Source organism: Falco naumanni, chromosome 3 (assembly GCF_017639655.2).
Source record: "Falco naumanni isolate bFalNau1 chromosome 3, bFalNau1.pat, whole genome shotgun sequence".
Lineage (NCBI taxonomy): Eukaryota > Metazoa > Chordata > Aves > Falconiformes > Falconidae > Falco > Falco naumanni.
The window spans coordinates 24,443,102-24,464,519 of NC_054056.1; the positions used below are offsets into that span (position 1 = coordinate 24,443,102).

The 21,418-nt window shown below is 42.4% G+C and overlaps 1 protein-coding gene across 6 annotated transcripts in view; it reads right to left on the minus strand.

Annotated features, from left to right (window-relative positions):
• Positions 1–21,418, minus strand: part of ATXN1 (ataxin 1) — a 218,803-nt gene that overhangs the window by 135,718 nt on the left and 61,667 nt on the right. For all 6 annotated transcript variants that reach the window (XM_040586213.1, XM_040586216.1, XM_040586211.1 and 3 more), the window contains one exon: positions 21,280–21,404. The gene's annotated coding sequence lies outside the window, so the exon portion shown is untranslated. The remainder of the gene's footprint in view (positions 1–21,279; positions 21,405–21,418) is intronic.

A 21,418-nucleotide genomic window follows, 5' to 3' on the forward strand; every position in this document is an offset into this window, starting at 1 on the left:
CAGCAGGATTTGCAAAGCACCTATGCAGTCACACAGCAAACCCTAGCACAACCTGCACCAACAACTTTTTCCCCTCACTCTGCACTACAGAAATGTGACCAACACTTTCCAGCTCACAGAGCTGTACTATTTTACTGGGCTTTTTGCATCATGTGGATGAAGATACAACTTGAGCTTGAGTTCAAGCAGTTCCTCAGGATGTGTGAATCCAGAGGGATGGGTACAGAAAGGCAGGACAGGAGTAAAGACATCCCATCCCTCTGCTATAAGTGGAAATGTAGGGATGGGAGGAGTTACTTTCATATTCAGAACTGAAAGAATGGGGAAAATGGAAATAACAGGAGTTTAGAGAAGGGCAAGAAGGTGAGACTGCTGGAAAAGTATGTTTGGTCATCTGAAAAAAAACAAAGGATGACTTGAGAACACCTTTTGCCACAGAGACAATATAAGGTAACAGAAGAAACATACATACAGAGACAACTACACAAACAGTGTCCTGCATTTTCTTTAAAAGTAGTGGCCAGGAGGACAGATTCTCATTCTGCCTTTACTTGATGGGAATATGCCAGTTTACACCAGCCATACACCCGCCCCCTTCATTTATAAGATACAGAAGACAAAACCAGTATTAATAATGTCTTTTTATGTCCTGGTCTTTCTGAGCACACCATCTGTTTACATTTGGAAACTGCAATGAGTGAGGTGCCCACTACAAATACTAAATTGCCAGAACTTGTGAACTGAACAAAAAGTCAAGATTTCCATGACTTCAGCCCTAATTTCACTAACACCAGCACCAAGTGATCTCTATCCAAAGCATAAACACATTCCTTATAAACAGCTTAAATGCCAGTACTTTAAACACACAACTGTTCATGTGTTGTAATCTCTCTAATGAATAAAATTCAATCACATCTACAAAGAAAAGTAATCTGTTTGTTGACACATCACCAAAAGGAAGCAAATAATGGGCCACAATACTAAGAAACCTGATGACAAATGTAATGGAAATTAGCCTTTGAATAATTTGTGCATGACCCAAAAGTTTTAGTGAGTTGCAAGGAATACAAACTCAACAGTTCCATTTTGCTCTCGTACCAATACTTTAATTTTTCATATATTTACTTTTTTAACGCATACTTACTCTCTTTTTTAAACTCTTTAAACTGCTCTGGGTGCAAGGGAAAGACTGGATTTGATCTTTTGGATGAATGACACATACAAGCTTTTTCCAAAAAAAGCATGTGGACAATAAAATAAAGGAGTACAACTTGCCTCCCCTGCCTCTTTAACATTCTGCTGCCTTTCAGGCACACAGGGAATTGATGCATTCAAATAACTGAACACGGACTTCTCTTCGTAACTGCAGCTATAATTGTACCTACTGCTCACACCGCTTCCGTCCTATTAGTGTTTTAGAATTAGAATTGTCCAAAGCATAACATTAACTAAATTGCCTTAATTTCTGAAAAACATGTAATTTTTTTATGTAACAGGAAAAAAAAACCACTTTCAGAATGTTACCCCTTTTCTCTGTTACCTTGTTCTGCTTCTTTGGTATGAAGAACATTAAAAAGCAATACTGCTTCCCCTCCCTTCAACGGCTGGCAGCCCTGTCTTTAACCAAAACACTCTGATTCAGTGGATGCTTTGCCCACCATTACAGGTAACATGCTTTTTCCAAAGCTGAGTCTCTTAAGGATGATGAGGGGTACCTTAACTTGTAATCATTCACCAACTAGTATCCCATTTAGCTCTAGTAAGAATTGGCTTTCAGCATTTTCCTCTGCTGTATGTGGTGTTTGCATATTATACAAAATAGCAATCAAAATAAATGGCCTGCTGTCATATCTACATGAGTACATGAGTCATACATGAGTACATATCTTAGGCAAGGGCATATTTTGCCTTTCATATATTTTCATTGTGATGAGTAAGGCATAGATATGAAGAGTCCGTCCCTCTGCATGGAAAATAGCATGTTGGGCAGAGCGGCAGCAGTAAGAAACCCAACTTTGCCAACTCTTATCTCCCTACACCAACAAGAAGAAAAAACTCCTGCAAAACCAAAATGGTAGACAATTATATCATTTAAAGCAAGCAGTTACTCTTCCTAGGTTTCAGTCTGTTTCACTGGAAAGCAACTTTTTAATAGCATCATGAAGGTAGCACACCATGATTTATTCTTACTCATTTTTCAGCTAAAAGTATTTTTGCCTCTTGCATTTTCCTTTTTTGCCTAAAGGAAGGATGGCCCAATAAAAACTTAATGAGAAAAAACAGAACAAAATACAACAGGTCTGTTCTATAGGGTCAGATGAAGAATTTGGAAATGTCCATTAAATCTAAATACTACTTCCAGTCTTCCTTCTTGGTCATTTACTATTTTGCATATTTTCCTTTATACCCTTGCAGTAACATATGGATAGGCCAACCATATCACACTTACTTGCCCTTTACATAACAGATTCCTGCTATATTATCATCCCATACTTCAATAGTTGCATGCCTTCTTGTTACACCATCACAATAAACTGTCAGAAAAAGGAAAAAGACTTCGGTGTGCAGCTCTGTGGCATTTTGGCAAGTTTGAGACAGACAGCAAAAGGGAAAGAGGGGAAAAAAGAGAGGAGGAGAAAAGGAGGGAAAAAGAATAGCAGCACTTACGCTTTCACATGGGAAGGTACACCAACAGGACAACCCTGTGCGTCACAATAAAGCTCCACAGATCCAAAAGGTCTGCAACAAGCAGGGTGCTCTGCACTCATCTGGAGTGCTGAGCACCTGCTGTTCCCCCTGCAGCTATGCAAAGCAGATCTCTGCCTTACTCAGGACTGAGCTTTCTGGGTCATGGACCACTGCATTCCCTGAAGCACCCAGCATGACAAGATACACACCAGGTGTCATCTACCGATGCTTCCCAGCCCCTTCCTCACCACCATCGCATGTAGGCACTCACCTATGCTGTGCAATGGGGAGGTGACCACACAGACACTGCAGCAAACATCAGTCAGCTCTCCGACCCTGACATAGAGGTCAAACACAGCCGCAATAGAGAAGCCACTGTTTCAGTGATACAATGCTAAGAATGTCCAGAAAAAGTGTAAACTTAACCACCTAACGGAACTAAGTAATCTTCCCCCTCCAAACACCCTGAAGGAGCACAAAGCACTCTCAGTAACTTAACTGAAAAGTCCTCTACAAAGTTGCTTCTCAATACTTGCAGAACATTCCTAGAAGGTTTTTTGAGCATCATGGGAACACCCAAGTGCATGTGTCAACCTGCGCATCTAACGAGCCTGCTTCTTCTCTCATTGAAATCAGCTGTTCTTAATTTGAACAGTAGGAGACCTGGGCCTTTTCTACTGCTGTGTTCCTTATCAGAGCTCTATAAATGTCTCATCTTTATTTTATTAAAGACATATTTCATAAATTAACAATACAAGAATTCTTGTATGTGAGGTTTTTGGCCCCTGTTGCGACTCTGAATTCCTGAAGGTCAGATAAAGTGGTCTGTAGAAAGGGCGAGAAGAAAATGCTCTGCAACATCCTTCTAAAGAGGCTCCGCAGTAAAAAGACTATAAATTGTAAAAAATGATTTGTTATGTGGCTTTGAGGGCATCCACAGATGCTAAGACCACAGTTAAATGAACCTGGTCATGAAAGGAGCAGCAGCTTGTCCAGTACTGTACCTACATCAGTTAACTCTTTTTGTGATTGAAGTCCAAGACTTCATATTGTTCTATTTCCACCTATTTCTCTGCTCTAGATTCCCTCTGTGACACGTTTATCAATGGAAAAATTGAGGGAGGCGTTTCCAGCTAGGAGCCCAACAAAAAAACCCAGGAGGTTCAGTTTGGTTTTCTCACTCACGCTGCAAGAGCCATTTTAGCACCAGTAATAAAAAAAAAACTACACAAAGAAAAAAACAGACATGACTTGAAATTATTTTTTCATCATAAATGCTGCACCACTCTTTATTCTCAGGTACCATTAGTCTCACACATTGCCACAATAATTTGCTAGCTTAAACAGAGCTCCTTGCAAATAACGTATTTATATTAAGGGACGATGTCAGATACAATTGCAGGGAAATGCTAAGAAAAAGTTAACAGTGCCATCAGTCAGATCTACTCTTTGTTATGCCCTTGCAATTTTTACAGATTTATATCTGCAATGTCACAAATTATTTTCTTTTTTTAAATAGCCTGTTTGTGTCCTCTGTGAGAGATGGGGAAAACACACACAAACAACAAGAGAAGGCAACTGGCATGCTGAGAGCCATACAAAATGGATTTTGCACAGGCATAGCTGCATGGCTACACCTGGGGGTGTCATTACAGCAGCCGTGGTGCAGGAACAGCCGCAGCCAGTTGGGTGCTTACATTAAGAGTTGTAACCTTAGAAGGTGGTTTTGAGAATGAGATCATCTGCACTAAGAGGATTTTCAAGGTAAGTCAACGGATAGATTTGGTCTCATTTAAGACCAGAAAAGACGAATAATCATAGATTGGAACATTACAGCAGCACAGACTATTCATCTAGGGAGGCACTTTTGTATAGTAACAACAGAACTCACACAAATGTACAGGAGGGATCACAGCTCCACACAGCCAACAGGCTCCTTGAACTCTGGAGCTATCTACTGCAGCTACTTCCATCCACCACCAAGAAGCCCTGGCTACCACCATCTTCTCAAACAAAAGGCGAAAACGTTCAATAGGCAATTATCCAGCCATTGCAGGCTCTGAAAGTGTCCCAAAGACAAGAAAAATATCATTCTCGCACATCACTGCCTGAACGAGATGGCTGTTCAGGGCACTGTGCCTGTAATGGCTCTGCTGAGAAAAAGCACCTTTAGATGCAACAGAAATCAAGGCTGGTATCGACAGAAGGCAGCAACTATCACCCTAATTGCCTACACTTAGCACAGCTGCAATAGGACAAGAAGAGGAAAGCTGAAAGAAAAACACAAGGGTGGAGAATCAGACGCAAAGGCTGTCTGCTTAGACATGGAGAATACATAAAGATGTGTCTTGTGATGGAAGAAAACCGGAGTCATCATCATCCAACAGCCTGAAAGTTCAGAAGGCACCTGAGAGAGAGCCAGGTATGATACCCAAACTCCCAGACAGTATATTTTAGCATGCTGGACAACTTTTAATATTTTCAAGAGGTCATATGGATCTCAGGTTCCTAAATCATAAAAAAATAGACTGCTCGCATTCTCTGAATCTGTACTACAGACCCGTTACAAGGAACAAGTGTTTGGAGGGACTCAAGTACCAGACACCTGCCCTGTAGATATCCTGACCAACGGAACATGCCAAGCAAGAGGGGATAAAGCACTTGCAATGTTTGTGATGAGACTGGTGAGGAAGTGCCTTCATTCCTAATGTCACAAAACCCAAAGTTTTTTTAACAGGTTGCTGTAAACCTAATACCTGCGCCGTTTTACACTGAGCTTTCTTATCGTTAGTTATGTTCTCCCTAAAGAAATACATGAACTTCAACACCAGCGCTGGTAAACCCACAGACCTGGGTTACGTCTCCAGCTCCAACCATTTACTTTATCGTCTTCCACAACATAAACAGCAGTTCTCATTAAGTAGCTGAATGTCAAGCAGCTCAGTAGAGAGTTAAGGAAATGCCTAATCCAAAACTAATCTAAACCACGAAATACGTGTGGAAAAAATTAATTTAACTTGTGTTAAGTCATATGAATTAACTAAAGGAAGTCTATGTGATCCTAGCAGACATGATCAATACCATACCATGTCACAGACAAAAGGAACAAAGGTGAAAATATTTCTTCTCAGCTTCAAATCCATCAATCAGCACATGAATAGGTCAAATTAATCAAACCCATCAAGGAAATTTCTGTATCATTTCTGATCACCGCTCTACCCTGTCTAGGTTCCAATCTTTCATCATGGCCAATCTCCAAGACAGACATCAGAAGAGGAAAGAGAAAAAAAAATTAAAAAAAGGAAAATCACCACCACCCACAACTCAGATCTAATAATTACAAGCCAAAAAAGGAAGTCGGGGAAAAACTACTTTCTGTCCCTGCAGGTAAGGTTGAAGTCCTGAAGCACTACCTTTGAGAATAATTAATTAGAGACCAACAAGTTAAACAGCCTAACAGGGTCTTTTAAATTTATTAAATATATTTTGCTTTAATCACATTAATTTTTCAGAAATGTACAATAATCTTGGTGGTTTAAAATGACTTTGTATTCATTTTTTAATGGAGAGTATTTTTATTCATCTAATACATTATCCTTTCAAGAAAATTATCATACTTGACTACAAATACTTAATGAGGCACTAATTAATACTCCTATTTCTCCCCATTTAAAATTCCTTTGAGAAATGAGGTCAGAAACCTGGTTTAATGCACAAGACGTTTATCAGAGGCTGAAGGAGAAGGGGCTCAAAAGGTACCTGTCACCCTTCTCCATGAAGGAGGACATTCCCTTTGAAAAGGGAAGCCCAACACAACAGCAATCCCTCCAGCTGAGCCAGTGGCTGATGCTAGCCCCCTGCACAGCAGCTGCAGGGCCACGGTGGCCCAGCTGAACACAGCTACGGGCTTGTCCTACTCCAGCATGCTTCTGAAGCCCCTTATTCTCCTGTCTGGTGCTGCCAAGTGCTGTAACACAATGACAAGCAGCTCCACCTTCCTCCACACAGGGGCCCTGGCAGAGCCGTGGCACCCTGCCAGCAGCTTCAGCATCCCTGTGCGTTGCCAGGGGTGCAGGAGGCAAATTTGGGTTACAAACACCTCCCAGAGCAAGAGCAGCCATGTGGGATTCAAGGAACTGCTGCAGGTTTAAAAAGCAAAAGCAAAGACCAAGCACAAGCGTTTTCTCAAGCTCTTGGGAAATTTGCAGACACTCACCCATGAACTTCACTTATGGGTTTGCTCCACATTGTATACTAATTGCAATTATCTAAAAGCAGCTCCACGATGGGAGGAAAGGAGGAGAGGAAGGCTTCCTTTTGGCACAGCTTCTTCAGAGTTCAAAGGACACATATGGCCTGCAAACACAGTGCAGGGAATAATGTAAAATTAAAGGAGCGACAGGAGGAAAAAGAGAACACAGGAGGGACAAGCAGTGTTGTTCTGGATCTGCTCTACTGGAATTTTAAATAAGGGGGTGGGGAAATGGAGGGTCAACAAAAAAAAATCCACCCTTATTTTAATTCCACATCTGAACAGAGGGAGGGATCACAGAAGGGACCCCATCTGAAAGGAACACCTCTGGGAAGCAGGACCTGAGGGTTTCTGCTGGGGGCACAGACCCTAAGCCCATGGCCTTGGCTAGGCAGCAGGACCCGGAGGACTGTGTCCGTAGAGCAGGACTGGATGCAGTCAAATACAATAGCTTCAGGCAGTGCACCACTGACTCCTCCAAAGAGACAGGAGGGGTTTGTTTCAGAATAAACACATGTACAGTAGCAAACCTGCAGGGAGGGACAGCACGTCTGTATACAGAGAAAAGCAAGAATAAAAAGATGTCTGAATAGTGCAGGTCCCAATTTGCCTCCCAGTGCCTGTGCAGCCACCACGCAAAGGGAGCCACACAGAAGTCAGCAGGCTGCGAGATGGTGCCTGCGCCCATGCCGAATCCTGACACCTGCTTGTGGCCCTGTCTTCGTTAGGACAGATACCAAAGCGTGCTCTTCCCACTGCAGGGCATGTCAAGCGCAAAAATAAATAAATAAACAAAACAAAACAAAAAAAAAACCCCATCCACAACAATCCTCAGTTGTAATTTCTACATAATTATTGCACAACAACCGCCCATAATGAGAGAATGAATTTATAACCACACACAAGCTATATTTACCAGTGGACTGGTTACAAAGCAAAACAGCAGGAAACCACAATGTGTGTCTTCATATTAGCTCCTCGGTGGTGGTGCAGAGCAGGCCCGCCTGTGCAGCAGGGCAGGCCAGGCAGGTGAAACCCAGGCACACCAGGCAGAGAGGAGCACAGCCCCATGGCGATGGAAACTGGGACCCTGGGCACAAAGATGCCACCATGGGTTCAAGGGAAGCCATGTCGAGGTGGGGCTAGAAAGACCTGTTTGACTTCAGGATTAAATAGTTGGCCACCCAAACAAAAACTGAAGGGAGTCTCGCCTCCCAACTTTCCCAGCTTCTGGAAATTTCCATTCCTAGACCAAACTAAAAACACAGAACGCAAATAAAAAACCACCCCGTAACTGGAAGTGCAGCCCCCTGGGCAGACAGGACCCAGGAGGTGAACCGTTCCTGCCCCTCGAAATGAACTGTCGCTCCCAGAGAGCACTTCGTTCTTCTCTGGCTGTTCATCAGTCAATCCCCCACGCCAAACTGGGCACGATTCAACCAAACTGGGACAGCAGGACCGTGTCTCGCTCGAGAGCAGGCCTGATAAGATCAGCAGCTGAGCCTCCACTGACAACTTTTTATCACTGAGGAGAGTCAATGTGGGTCTCTCTGCCAGCAACAACGCATCGCTGAGCTGGAGTCTTCACACCTTCAAAAACTGCTTTTCGGGCAAATTTGGCCAAAACTGCTTTACAGCTTTGGAAGTTACTGGAAGTGCAGCCTGACTGTTGGACTCGAGGAAAGACAGACAGCATGGGCACAAGGTCCCCGAGAGCCCCATTTCCTCAGGCTGCCACCGCAGTGTCCCCGCTGCCAGCAGCACCCCTGACCACCTCACCCTGGCTGCTCATCGCCACCCACCCCTGAGCCAGCACAACCCCTCATGCTTTGCAGGCCAGTGTGAGAACAATGATGAGCTAGATCCGGGAACAGATCCTGCTGAAAACATACCTTTTTTTTTTTTTTTTTTTTTTTTAGGGATTATTTTTGACTTGGATCCTTTCCCAGACCTGGCTCTGAGCACAACTACACAACGCTTATGTCAGCACAAGGAAGCCATCTAATGAACACCCAAGGGGGGGGGCAGGACTGCTGCCATAGCCATCCCGGCCACCTTAATGAGGCTTGTAAAACAACGGCCTACAGACAGCAGGTTAAAAAGTCACACAGCTTCAGTTAAGCAAGGAAGACAGATTAAAAAAAAAAAGCCAACAAAACAACATACACACAGGTTACCAACTCGCTGCCATGTCAGGCGGCCAAAACAGAGTAAAAACACAGGGCCTTCCATTGAGGAAAAGAAACTCACGCACTCAGCTGCACCACAGCCCCAACGCAGAAGGGCTCCTGACACAACCAGGGAAAAATCTTGCTCCTTACTAGGTCCTAAGTAGGATAAGCAAAAAAAAAAAAAAAAAGCACCTTTTAAAGCATTGATATCTCAAAATGACCTGTTCTCTTATCTTTTTGGCTAGGCATGCTCTTTCTGTCCTGCTCTGTCCCTGGAAAGACACTGAAGAGCCCAGCCCCAACTGAAGGTACAAGCGCAAAAGCGAGAGAGGAAGGTGCACGGCAAAAGAACTCTCTCTCCCCATGGACTAGACAAAAATCCATGATTACTGCTTCTGGGTTTATGCTGACCAGTGTGCTATTATTGCTCTGGTGGCAATCACCAAACCTGTCATGAAAAGAAAGGATGTGTTGGGCTTGCTATCGATCCTTGTAATTCCTGTCTGAGTACAATCATGCTGTCTTGAAATGTAGCCCAAAAGGGCACCATTATTCCGGAATTGAGTTGCTTTTGGAAGATGAGTCAAAAGCGGTTCCATGTACTTAGATCTCTTCTTGAGGTTGCTGACAATTTTTCCTGGCTTTACAGCCACATTTTCTGATCCTTAATGTATTTTCTTTCTGCTATTGGTAAAAGAGCCACACAAATAAAGAGAAATCTGACCACCCCAGGAAATTTTGTAACTGACTATACACAGAGGGCTGTGAAATATGCACAAAGTAAACTAACTGAAATAATATGATTTCCCCCCTCCCCCTTAATAGACTTCATTTATAGTCACTGTAGGAGTTACATGTAACAACAGTAAGTGGAACAATTTCATACAGCACTTTCCATATTGAGACAGCTATTCTGCATCCCCCTGTACAGCAGACAGTTCCTATAGCTCACTTTGTATTATGGCAACAGAGCAAGGCACTGCAAATTAAGCCCAGAGCAGTAACCATTCCCTAGAATCAGGGCTAAAACCTAGACTAACAAGTGGCTACATCTATAGCCAGACCAACTTTTCCTCCCCAGTGAAGTCTGGACATCGCTGGTAGCTGGTAGGCAGAAGCACAAGCCTCTGAGGGCTCAACTCTTGCCTCCCAACGGAGGCAACCAAGAGAACAAGCGATGCGCGGGGCCAATTCCTGCCCCAAGCAACACACTGTTTTGGGATGGCACACATGCAGGACAGCTGCTAGACACTACAAGGTATGAGCTCCTGTTTGCAATGCCTTGGAAAAATACTAGGTAAGAAGTAAGCATGTATTGCTATTAGCAGAAGGCTTGTGGGGATAAGCAGAGAACTTGATTGACAGCACCGCTCCCCAGCCATTGCTCATCAATGGGAAAGAAAAAACAGCTGACAAAAACCCCCACAAAACACACCCAACTCACACCATATCCAAACAATAAAAGACAAATGCATCCCAAACACCCACTGTATTTTATGTTCTTTTTGTTATTCATTACAATTCCCATGATGTTAATAACATGTACAATGACAAATAAACTCAAGACTACACAGCACGATGCATAAGGAGAAGATCAGTCGATACTGTCAAACATGACATGTCACAAACACTCAAAAGGTAACACAACCCAATGGATTAAGTATCATTCAGTACCAGTCATCACATTATTGCATCCAAAACTGGGCCAAAAAATACATATGAAAACACGTATTTCAAGCATGGCTAAAACAATAGTAGCAAACAAAACATATGATACTAATTCAAGTGTTACGACAAATTGTCCATTGTAGCTGGAAAACAGAAACACGGCCCTGAAAAAGGATCGTAACAACACTGACCTAACAATTGTTAAGTGTTCATGTTTAACACACATTGTAGCATATTCATAAACCATGCATTTCTGATGGTAGAAAAAAATATGAGACAACAGGTTAATGAATTAAATAATAACGAAAACTCAAAGACATAAATCAGAAGAAATCTGAGCTAAGAAACACAAAAAGATTTTGTGTGCACATGTGTGTGAGATTTAATACAATTCCTGCTTCAGGTGTCTTGGATCACACCTGTCTGTGCTTTTCAGATCTCAGTTTCAGAAGTTTATTATTTTTTTTCATGCATGGTTTCAGAAGTACTGCTGTCTCTAACAGTGAAGTTCTGTCCTCCAATTCACACAACATACTCCCACTGACTCCAACCAGCTTAAGTTTAACTACAAATACAATGGAAAATCTGAGGTAGCTTGTTTCCTTTATTTTCCATTTTCTTCAATGTGCAATTAGGTTATTCGTAATAAATATCAAATGAATATTTTTTTTTTAATTAACACTTAGAACAAAGAAAGGCTCTAGTATTTTACAAACCTATTTGATGCAAAATACTAGATATGTCTTCAGGGCCTCAGTTTTTCAGACCTTTATTACTGAATTCTGACTTGTTTTCATTCTATTAGCACTCTCAACAGCTTATTAACATAAAGCAGAGCCTTGCTAATTTGCTATAATGTTTAGGATACCTACTCTAAATTAATGGAAGAAATCAATAAATTCATCAATCAACAAAAAGGACCAGAAAAGAAAAATGACAAAACACATTCTGTTGTATTACTGTGGCAATCCTAAATGGTGTTTTAATTATTCATACAAATATCTGTGATGCATTAGTATATTTGATGTATAACATCTCTACTTTTTTTTGTTTTTTTAAAGTCTTGGGTCAAGAGCATGGTTCCTTTGAGGAATACAAAGGAGGCATCTGAATACGTTCTTGTATTTGATTCTACACATTCACATGCCATCCTGCCTTGGATCCAGAATACTGACTCCCCAGCAATCTCTGCTGAGAGCAGACCCACACAGAAAATCACGCAATGTTACACAGCCTGTAACAGACCAACGACACAACCACGGAGCAGGAGCATCACTCCTGCCATAGCCAACAAGCAAACTCCCAGAGCTGCAGCTTAAAAAGGGAGGTAACCCATATCCCCCATCCTGACATTCCACTGAGAAAATGTGGATAAGACAATGCGCTAGTGAGTATCTTTGGGAAGAGAAGCCAGGGTCTAAGTTCTGGGCCTCCCTTGCTGATCCACTCCTCCTTGTTTGTCAACATGTAAAACTCTGTGCATTTTCTGTACACAGCTCCCGAGGCTGTGCCATTCTCACTCATTCACAGCCACGTTCTGGCTGCCCACCCAGTAGCCGTGTGCAAGCAGTAACTATCATTCTTGTCCCAGAAGAGACACCAGCAGCACCAGGAAAGCTGCAAAACCCGAGTGAAATTCTGGGTAGAGGTGGAGTTTTTCAGATTATGATGGTAAGCTTCAGAAGGGAGATTTACGTGCACAGAGCTCCACAAATACAGCCCCTTTTCATATCAGCAAGTCACATAAAGGGTTAACAAACCACTACTGCTTATATTCCCCTGGCATCTCTTCTCCATCTCTCTCACAATTTGGGGTCCTTTTCCTCCCAGGGGAGGTTTAGATTGGGTATTAGGGAAAATTTCTTCACTGAAAGAGTGGTCAAGCATTGTAACAGGCTGCCCAGGGATGTGGTGCAATCACCATCCCTGGAAACATTCAAAAAACATGTAGATGTGGTGCTTAGTGGCATGGTTTAGTGGTGGACTTGGCAGTCGTGGGCTAACGGTTTGACTTAGAATCTTAAAGGTCTTTTCCAATTTGAATGACTCTATGATGTACTGAAGTTCCCCCTCCCTGTCCACAACCTACACCCCAGTTTTTGTCCTGGCTCCCCATAATGCTCCATGTCTGGATGGGCTCCACACTCGCTCCAAATTTATTGCTGTCCTTCCTGCTCTTCCAAGCTTGTGAAGCAGGTTTTCACTCAGCTGCCCTCGCCTGCCAGGATGAGAAGCAGCACATGGAAGCTGGAAGGAAGAACTCATGAGCACCAGCCACCAGGAAAACAGGGCTTTGTCACTAGAAACCTAAGGTGGAAATGCACGCCATGTGTCTTATTTAGTTCAAAGCCAAAATGTTTCTGTCTACGAAGTCTGTTTGTATCTCAAGTCACAAAGAAGCCATTAGTACCAATAATGTGTCATTATGGGGGCGTCAGCAGAGACTCTGTAGCTAAGGTTAATTTGAGATGCATAATTTAAAGCAGAACTAAAATCTCTCCATTTCACACTTCAATGACTGAATTCAAATCATTCTTCAAATGTGACATAGCGGCTTTTAAGGGGACACTTGCATTTTTTCCTTTTCTCTTTTCTTTCTATCAATTTTAAGTAAAATACAAGCTACCTGTTGCAGAGGAAAAGCGTAGAGATCCTCCCTTCATGACCCCTTTAATCTGCTTCCCCGTCATATTTCCTTTCAGCAGCTTCACACTTTGCACATTCATTCTGACATGTCAGAATATGACTGATACAGGCTACTTCTGCAATTTTTTTTTAAAAAAACATACTCAAGAGTTAAAAATTTCACTCATCATAACCCCAGTGATTTTGCCAAGAACAGCTGGCAATGCTGCTTATCTTAAACACACCAAATCACTTAGCTAACAGTAGTACCTGCACAATTCTCTGTCCTTAGTATTTCTACTCTTAACATCCTGATAAAATACGTAAGAACAGAATCCTTGTTTTCCACACAGAAAAATGAGACAAAGACTGAAGGATGCTGTGGTTCAACAAGCGCTTCAAGCCTGTCCAAGTCTCCCATATCCACTGATAATTTTTTTTGTCAGGCAACTTCTCTGAGCACAGCTGATAAAACACAGAATAATTAAGCCAAAACTCATCACAACATAACAAACGGCATAACAGGGAGGTCTCCATGTCGCTGGAGACGCAACACCTCTGTATCCAACACCTCCTGCCTTTTACTGTGGACTCTTCAATAAAGCTCATGTAATGTTACCAAAATGCATAGAAACACACAGTAATTGCTGTCATCTGACACAACTCAGTTTTGTTCTGAACTTTCAAGAAATCACAGTTCAAGCACATGGACATTCTTTTGAGAACTGCCCTCCCTGCTTAAAATGTCAATGGATTTGCACAAGGGTGAGGGAGTGGGGTGGACAGGGGACTTCAAGACATCTTTGCCTCAGCCATGGTTATTCATCGGGTTTTTGGAGCAGAGAATGCAACGCCATCAAGTGAAAATTGACAGTGCTGTTTTCTGATGTCTGAGTGATGTCAATACCTCAGCAAGCCACAAGTGCTGAGAAATTTCTTCTCTGCAAAATTCTAAGAATGACTCTTAAATTTTGCTGCGAGGGGGGGAACGACATGACACAGACACCCAGAGCTAAAAGAGGCACTTGAAATTAAAACTCCTACGTAGGTGTGCTTTTGAATACTGAGAGTATTAGGCTTCACAGCTTTGTGCTATCTGTGACTCAGACTTGCTGCCACAGGTGTCAAGAGACCTGGGACCTAAATGGAGCTCTGTAGCAACCTGCTGCTTTGTGATTTACTTTTTTTTTCTTTTTTTTTACTATGTAGTAGAAAATTCACCCTCAAAGACAGACAAAAAGCAGGCTTTTGCACTCAGTACAGACCTGAATCTTTTTAGTCGATGGGTTTTACCATCCAGTTAACTTTCACCTCGCAAAGCACATTTTTCTGCTGTTAAATTCTTAAAGTTTCCCGAACAACACAATGTCAACTTCATCTAACAGCTGGAATGGCTTCAATAAAGTTCTGAGAATAACACATCTACTCTGACACGCCAACGCACTATTTTTAATTGTAGCTCATTAAAGATGTAACAGAAGAAGAATTATATTCACTTCCAGCACTCTTCCGTCAGTGCAGTGAGATAATCATGTTGCTATATCATACATAAAGCAATATTTATGCATAGTGGTTTAGGTAATCTAATGGAAAGGCAGAAAGCAGCGATTCACTCCTTGCTCTGTCTGTTGCTGCAACATGGCTTTTTCCCTATTGCATGGCCCAAGAAGACACACAGAGTGATTGGTCTCAAGTGTTAGTGAAAGAGAGACCTGGAAAATGAAACAGACAAGCCAGCTGAAATACCAAACAAATAAATAAATAAACCTCGATTGTGGATGAGAAGTACTTTACAGAGCAGCATACAAATGCAGGCCTCTGAGGTAATCTAAACCAAATGCAGACTGAAACTGAAGTACTTTGGTGAGTCAGCACAGTAAAAAGGATTCTAAAATCACATGTGAGAAAAGTGCAATCCTTTTTGTGTAACACACTGGATTTTATTCCAAAGTTACCTTTGTGTTGTGCCTCCTTCGTTTCCTTTTGGATTCAAGCTCCACCTTTGTGCCGGCTTACTAGCTGAGAACTCTAATGTCTAGGACTTTTAATTTCCCTTTCACAAAAACTTCATCTCCAGCCCATGATAATGTTAAACAATCATTGGCATGAATGCTACTGACCATCTTCCAAGTTATGATTACTTTCCTCTGGAAATAAAATTAAGAAAAATGTAATAGTTAAAACCAAAATTGCAGAGAATCATTACAGACTCTGACAATGTGAACTGCCTCCTAGATTCTGCCATCCCAGAGGTTTCAGCCACCTATGGCTTTGGTGCAGACCAGGATTTCAGCACTAAATATGCTTACCATCAGTCAAAGAAAGGCTTAGCCTTGTATCTACCTCAAACATTTTTAAAACCATAGCCATTTTTAAACTTACAAAGCAATTCTCATCTTTATTTTCATCTCATTCTTGCCTCATACTTTCACAAGAACGTAATTCTGTGAAAGCCACAACAATTGCTTGTTCAACGGAGACTGCCACTCTCTGAAGTGCTTTCTGAGATAGATTTGTACAGACAGTCATGTGTAGAAATGAATAATCCAAAAATATCCACAATAGATAATGAGCAGAGTCTAGAAAAAAAAAAAAAAACACCACATACTGCAAATGTAGCCCAAATTGGAACGAATGCCTACAGTAGCAACAGCACAGGAAGAGCAAAATGTTATTGTACATTACTGGCATGCAGCCCGTAATTACAAAAAATATTGCAGTATTCCACAGTAACAGCGTAAAATATTATCATTTCAAACAAAGCAGCTGCAGCACCCTGCCCACAGCAACCATGTCGCAGAGAGCCAGGGGAGGAGAGGGCAGCCAGCTGCAGGACTCCTGCTGCAGAGGGTGAGCGGTCTGCAGGGTCTGCGAGCCCTCAGGACAGCCTCTCCTCGCACCCACAGCTCCACTCCGTCAGGGCACAAAGGACCACTGCTGGGCAGCTAAGGGCTCCCACATGGGCTCCAGCTGCTGAGCCCTCTAGCAGAAGGGAAGCATGCTGGTCGCTCTGCATTCGGGCTCCTGCTGTAGTGTGCCTTCCGCCAAATTTGCATTTTCAGTGTCTCAGATTCAATAAAATCTTCCCCATTCCAGCTCCTCTGCACTAACCCCTGTGTTACCCAACCCCCTGTAACACTCTGCCAAAAGGTTTTAACAGTGGGGTAGCAATAGGCTCCCAAGCACCGGTGTTCATGTGCTGCCACTGTAACTGCTATCACTCACCTCCCTAGATGGCGAGCAGTTGCTCCACGACATACCAGCAAAACAGGAGACAACCAGCAAACAAGTTTATCGGTGATGCTCTTCTCAACCACTCTACCCACCAGGGCAAACAGAAAACCCCCAAAAGTTACAATTAAGTCCATCTGCTCACTGGCATGTACAGCACACAAATCAGTAGTTCTAGCTTATCACTTGCCGAAATAACATCTATCACATTTGGTTTCTACACGGATCATGAAAAAAAAGACCAGCTAAGGAGTCACATGTTTTCTCCAAACTTTATGCACTCACAGAAATAGCAATCAGAGGAGAAGAAATGTAGAACCCAAACAGCGAGGTTAGCGGAGAAGAAAATGCTGTTCAAATGAAAGATACTTTTTTCTAATTCATGCTTCCTATATAGGTTGCGAACAGTACAGATTCTCCAGAAGAAACTGCAAAGTCCAAGCTTTGCCTGCCTCAGGTATTTGGCATCTTCTCACAGTCCGACAACTCTGAAGTTAAGTCTGAAATACACAAACACTGCTTGGGTAGTATCTAATCACGGGAACTTTTTTGTACAGCCAGCCAGAAAGATGATGTTTTTAGGAGGGACCGCATTAACTGCCTTACCTAAATACTTCCCAGTTCACCAGCACTTCTCATCTTCCCCATACCAGCTTTTCTCTGCTGAACACAAAGGAGACTGTAGTATTTATATGCAATAAACTGCAGCAATATATGCAGTAGGTTGAAATATAGCATTTTTGTATCCTCATATGCCATTCATTGGCTTATGGATTCAAAGTCCCACAGGGAGTGCTGCAAATCCACAAAAAGTCTCTGGGTGCTGGATTTGACTTTCTGACGTATGTAACAGATGTGTAAAGTAACACATAACCAGATGCCTCTAGTAAATGCACAGCTAGAGACTGAAAAGCCCTAAAAATGTTGTGTCCGAGGGCAAAGGGGAAGGGGGAGAATAAGAACAGCATCCCATATCTAGCAGGAAAAGAAAAGTTCAGGCTTTATAAATTTCTAGCCTACAGTGCTGTAACTTTTCAGGTCTCTAACTGAGCTACGGTATCCCAAGAAGGCTCTGTAGGAAGCGGGGAGTCCAGCTACAGTGGCCTGGTTTGCTCCATCGAAGGCTATCAGCTGTTTCCTGGTGTCTGTGAAACTTCAAGGTCCTACCCCAAAAGCCTCCACCATGACCCCAAAGACCTTCACATCCAGAAGAGAGGTCTAACTCCTCAGCAGAAAAATACAGGAATACAAACATGTGGCTGTATAACAGCAATCACCACAGAGGCCCCTCTCCACGCCCAGAGTTGGTGTGCCATGGCCACAAGTGGCTTGGAGAAAAGAGCTGGTGTACTTTCACAATAACCTTCTAAGGCAGAGACCAGTGGGTAAGAAAAAGGCAAGAACTTGTTTAAAAGCCTCAGTTTGAAACTTCTGGCTACTCCCATTTTATGGAGTAAGTTACTCTCTACTAGAAACTGTGTGAACCATGATTTCAGAGCTGGATCCTGCCTTTTGCAAAGCTGCTGGTGGGCTTGGATCCAAAGCTTTGGTTCAAGCTCTTATCTGCTCCATACTAAAATGACTTATACCATACGTCCTTTATAATAAATAGCCTCTCAGTGAGGAAGCACAGTATTGGCATGGTTCATATTTACATCACTCCTTTGAAAGCCAATGCACATGGTTTAAGAAAGTGTTGGAAATATTACAGCTTTTGAATATTTTGCCTTATGTGGTTTACAGCCAGCACAGTCAACGACTGCATAAGCTTCACCCATTTTCACGTGACGTGCTGAGCAGTGCGAGTCCCAGGTAATGCCCACCAGAGCGGCACAGGCATGGCCATGTCCCACCACAACGGTGCCCTGTGCTGTGCCACTGCACTCTCCTGGCTCCCTGCAGCAAAGGGCTCCATTCTCTGTCCCCACCACCTCCTCCTTTACAAAGGCTCACACACACTCACAGGAACAAATTAACAATTCCATTATGCGCCAGGCAGCCCATGCACTTTCTTTCTGATTCACAATAGAGGCACCCCATTGAAAAGATCTGTACACAGGGGGGTGAAAAAAAATGAAAATCTAAGCAAGTCTCAAGCAAGCACACATATTATATCAAAGCCTCATTTCCACTTAACACAAGTTGCTTTGGGACCTAATGCAGCTGACTTGAGGGGAAAACACAAACAAACAAACAAACAAACAAACAACCTCTTTTTCCATTAGCTGGGGCAGGGGCAGGGGGAGGAATCGAACTAGTGCCATCTTTGTTGAAGAGCTCCACGAAACTAATGGTTTAGGAGAGCAGAGGAGCATGGACGGGGGACAATTTGTGACTGATCACTGCCATCTGAACATGGCATGCTGACAGCTGAAAGAAGAGCAGAGAAAGGCAAAACAAAACAGGCATGTGTTTAATCTGGGCAGGCTCAGTCTCCCATATTCACTTCCAATGAAAAATACAAGGCAGGATAAAGTCGGTCCCTCTGCCTGTTCAGCTCAGCACCCACGTAACTCCCTGGCACACACCACAGGATCTTCTCTGGGTACACAAAAGGGGGCATTATTTCTTCACGTGCTGAAAAAAATTATCAAGAAAGGGCAGGAGTAGCGGTACAATTTAATATATCTTAATTTGCGTCTTTCACCACCGAAGAACTTCATTTAATACTCTGCCAATGAGCTCCTGCACTCTCCGATACAAAGAAAACTAAAAACGATTCAACAATTTTGTGACTGCAACAGAGAGCTGATCAAATGATTACAAAGGCCACACATGCTACGAAGATACCTTCCCCTGCACTTCAACATGTGCTTCCTCAGAGTGAACAAGAAGGCAGTTGTGAAAGGAAAACCATGCATGTTTATCCTGGTCTGATACTGATGAAAGAAAGACAGGAATAAAGGTATTTTGATTTATGCTTTGCAGAGATGAGGAGGAATGCTTGCCACCAGGAGAGCAGGACACAGAGAAAGCAAAGGTGGGCTGAGAGCGATTACACATGGGTTACTGCATTGCGGTTCTTCCTCTCTCACTGGTTTGGCCAGGGCTGGTCACCCTACACCTGAAACGGGACTTGCTCCACAGAGCAAGGCATTTCCCCGCTTGAACTGCAGGGATGGGGGGCACAGAGGGGAGGGTAAGAACTGGAGCTCCTAAAAGCTGTACAGTAGCAGTTTCAAACTGATTTGCATTAATACCTCATTTCACAACTACAAAAATTGCCTTGGACTCCTCCTGATAAGCAGCTGATATTCCTGTTTGGGCTCACAGTCCCTAGTGGAAGACCTGCACGTAAAAAGAAGTTGGCTACACTGATTCGCAAAAGTTTTGACCTTTCTGGATAAATCAGTACAAATGCCTACAGGACTATTACAATTTCCCAAGCAATGGCTCTTGTCCACTGACCAGAAAGGAAATATTTAGCTCCCTGCAGCGAGCCTGTTGATTTCAAAAGAAACTTAATAGCTCTATTCCTACAAAGCAAATACAGAGCAATCACCAGGGGCCAGCTATGCTGTCCTCTCTTCTGAAACCTGGTAAGCAACAAATATCTGCAAATGCCACCAGCCAAAGGGTTTTGATATTCTGCACATTTGTGGGGTCGTATCCCCTGCTTCTTCCATGTTATGTGGGTCTTTTTGATTCTGCAGATTTCTTACAGTAATTTTGTCTCCTTCAGCACACTCGCAGCAAAGATCAGAGTAAATAAACTTACTCAAGAAAGAGGCTGGTGGCTTTTAGGTTTCATTTATGCAGCACTTTCAGTGGTTAAGTTTTACAACTGTAACATTTTGTCTTTACTAGACAAAAAAGACTCAGAGGCCATCCTTTTCTAATGAGAAATGAAAATAAAAAAATAAAACTAGAAAGAAAAGGTGAGCTTTTCCCTGTCACTCGTAACTGCCTTTATTAAAAAAAATCATTAACTCAGGACAACACAATTCAGCCTCAGTCTTAGTTCAGCTGCTATTCAAATATGCAAGTGCAATTTACAACTCTAGTTATGAAAGGGGACGTTATTTTCTTTATACATTTAACTCTACTTGTTCAAAGACACACTGATGAAGCAATTAAGGCAGACGTATTATTAAAGCTGGTGTAAAATTTACAGACTCTGTTAAGAAGTTTGGTATTTCAATGAGGTGTTTAAACATAAAAATGAGAACTATGTATTTAATACAAAAATATCACTTAAGAATGCTGTAAAATCAGATTACTCATGACATTATCTCTAACAGTAAGATAATTGTATATGCGCCTTCTGGCTGTGCGTTGTATGTTCTTCAATAGCTTTCTTCTGCAGAGTTCCCATATAATATAGATTCCAAACTTGGAAATATTTAGGCACATGCCTAACTTTCAGGGAGAATAGCCTCATTGATTTAAGCAGGGTTTAACACTTAGAAATGTTAGAATGATTGTCTCGTTGTGGGACTGGACCTCATGGGGCCCATTTTCAAAAAGATAAGTACATTTTGTATTTGTAGTGCTGTTTCTGGGTTTGCCGTTGAAGTTCTTTCCCTCCCTCTCCCATCTGTTTTTATCGCCTTCTATAGAAATATCATGGCACTCTGAGGTAAATAATGATTAATTTACTTAAAAACTAACTGTAACTTATGACAAGACCCTCCAATCACTTACCTCAAATCATACGAGTGTTTCAAGATGCAATTGTAAATCTCCTTTTTTCCCTTCTTTCACAGGAGATGTTGCAGCCTTTTTTTTCTGATGTTTCGCATTAAAACTCTTTCCCTGTGCTCCAGGATCTTAAAGAAAAACA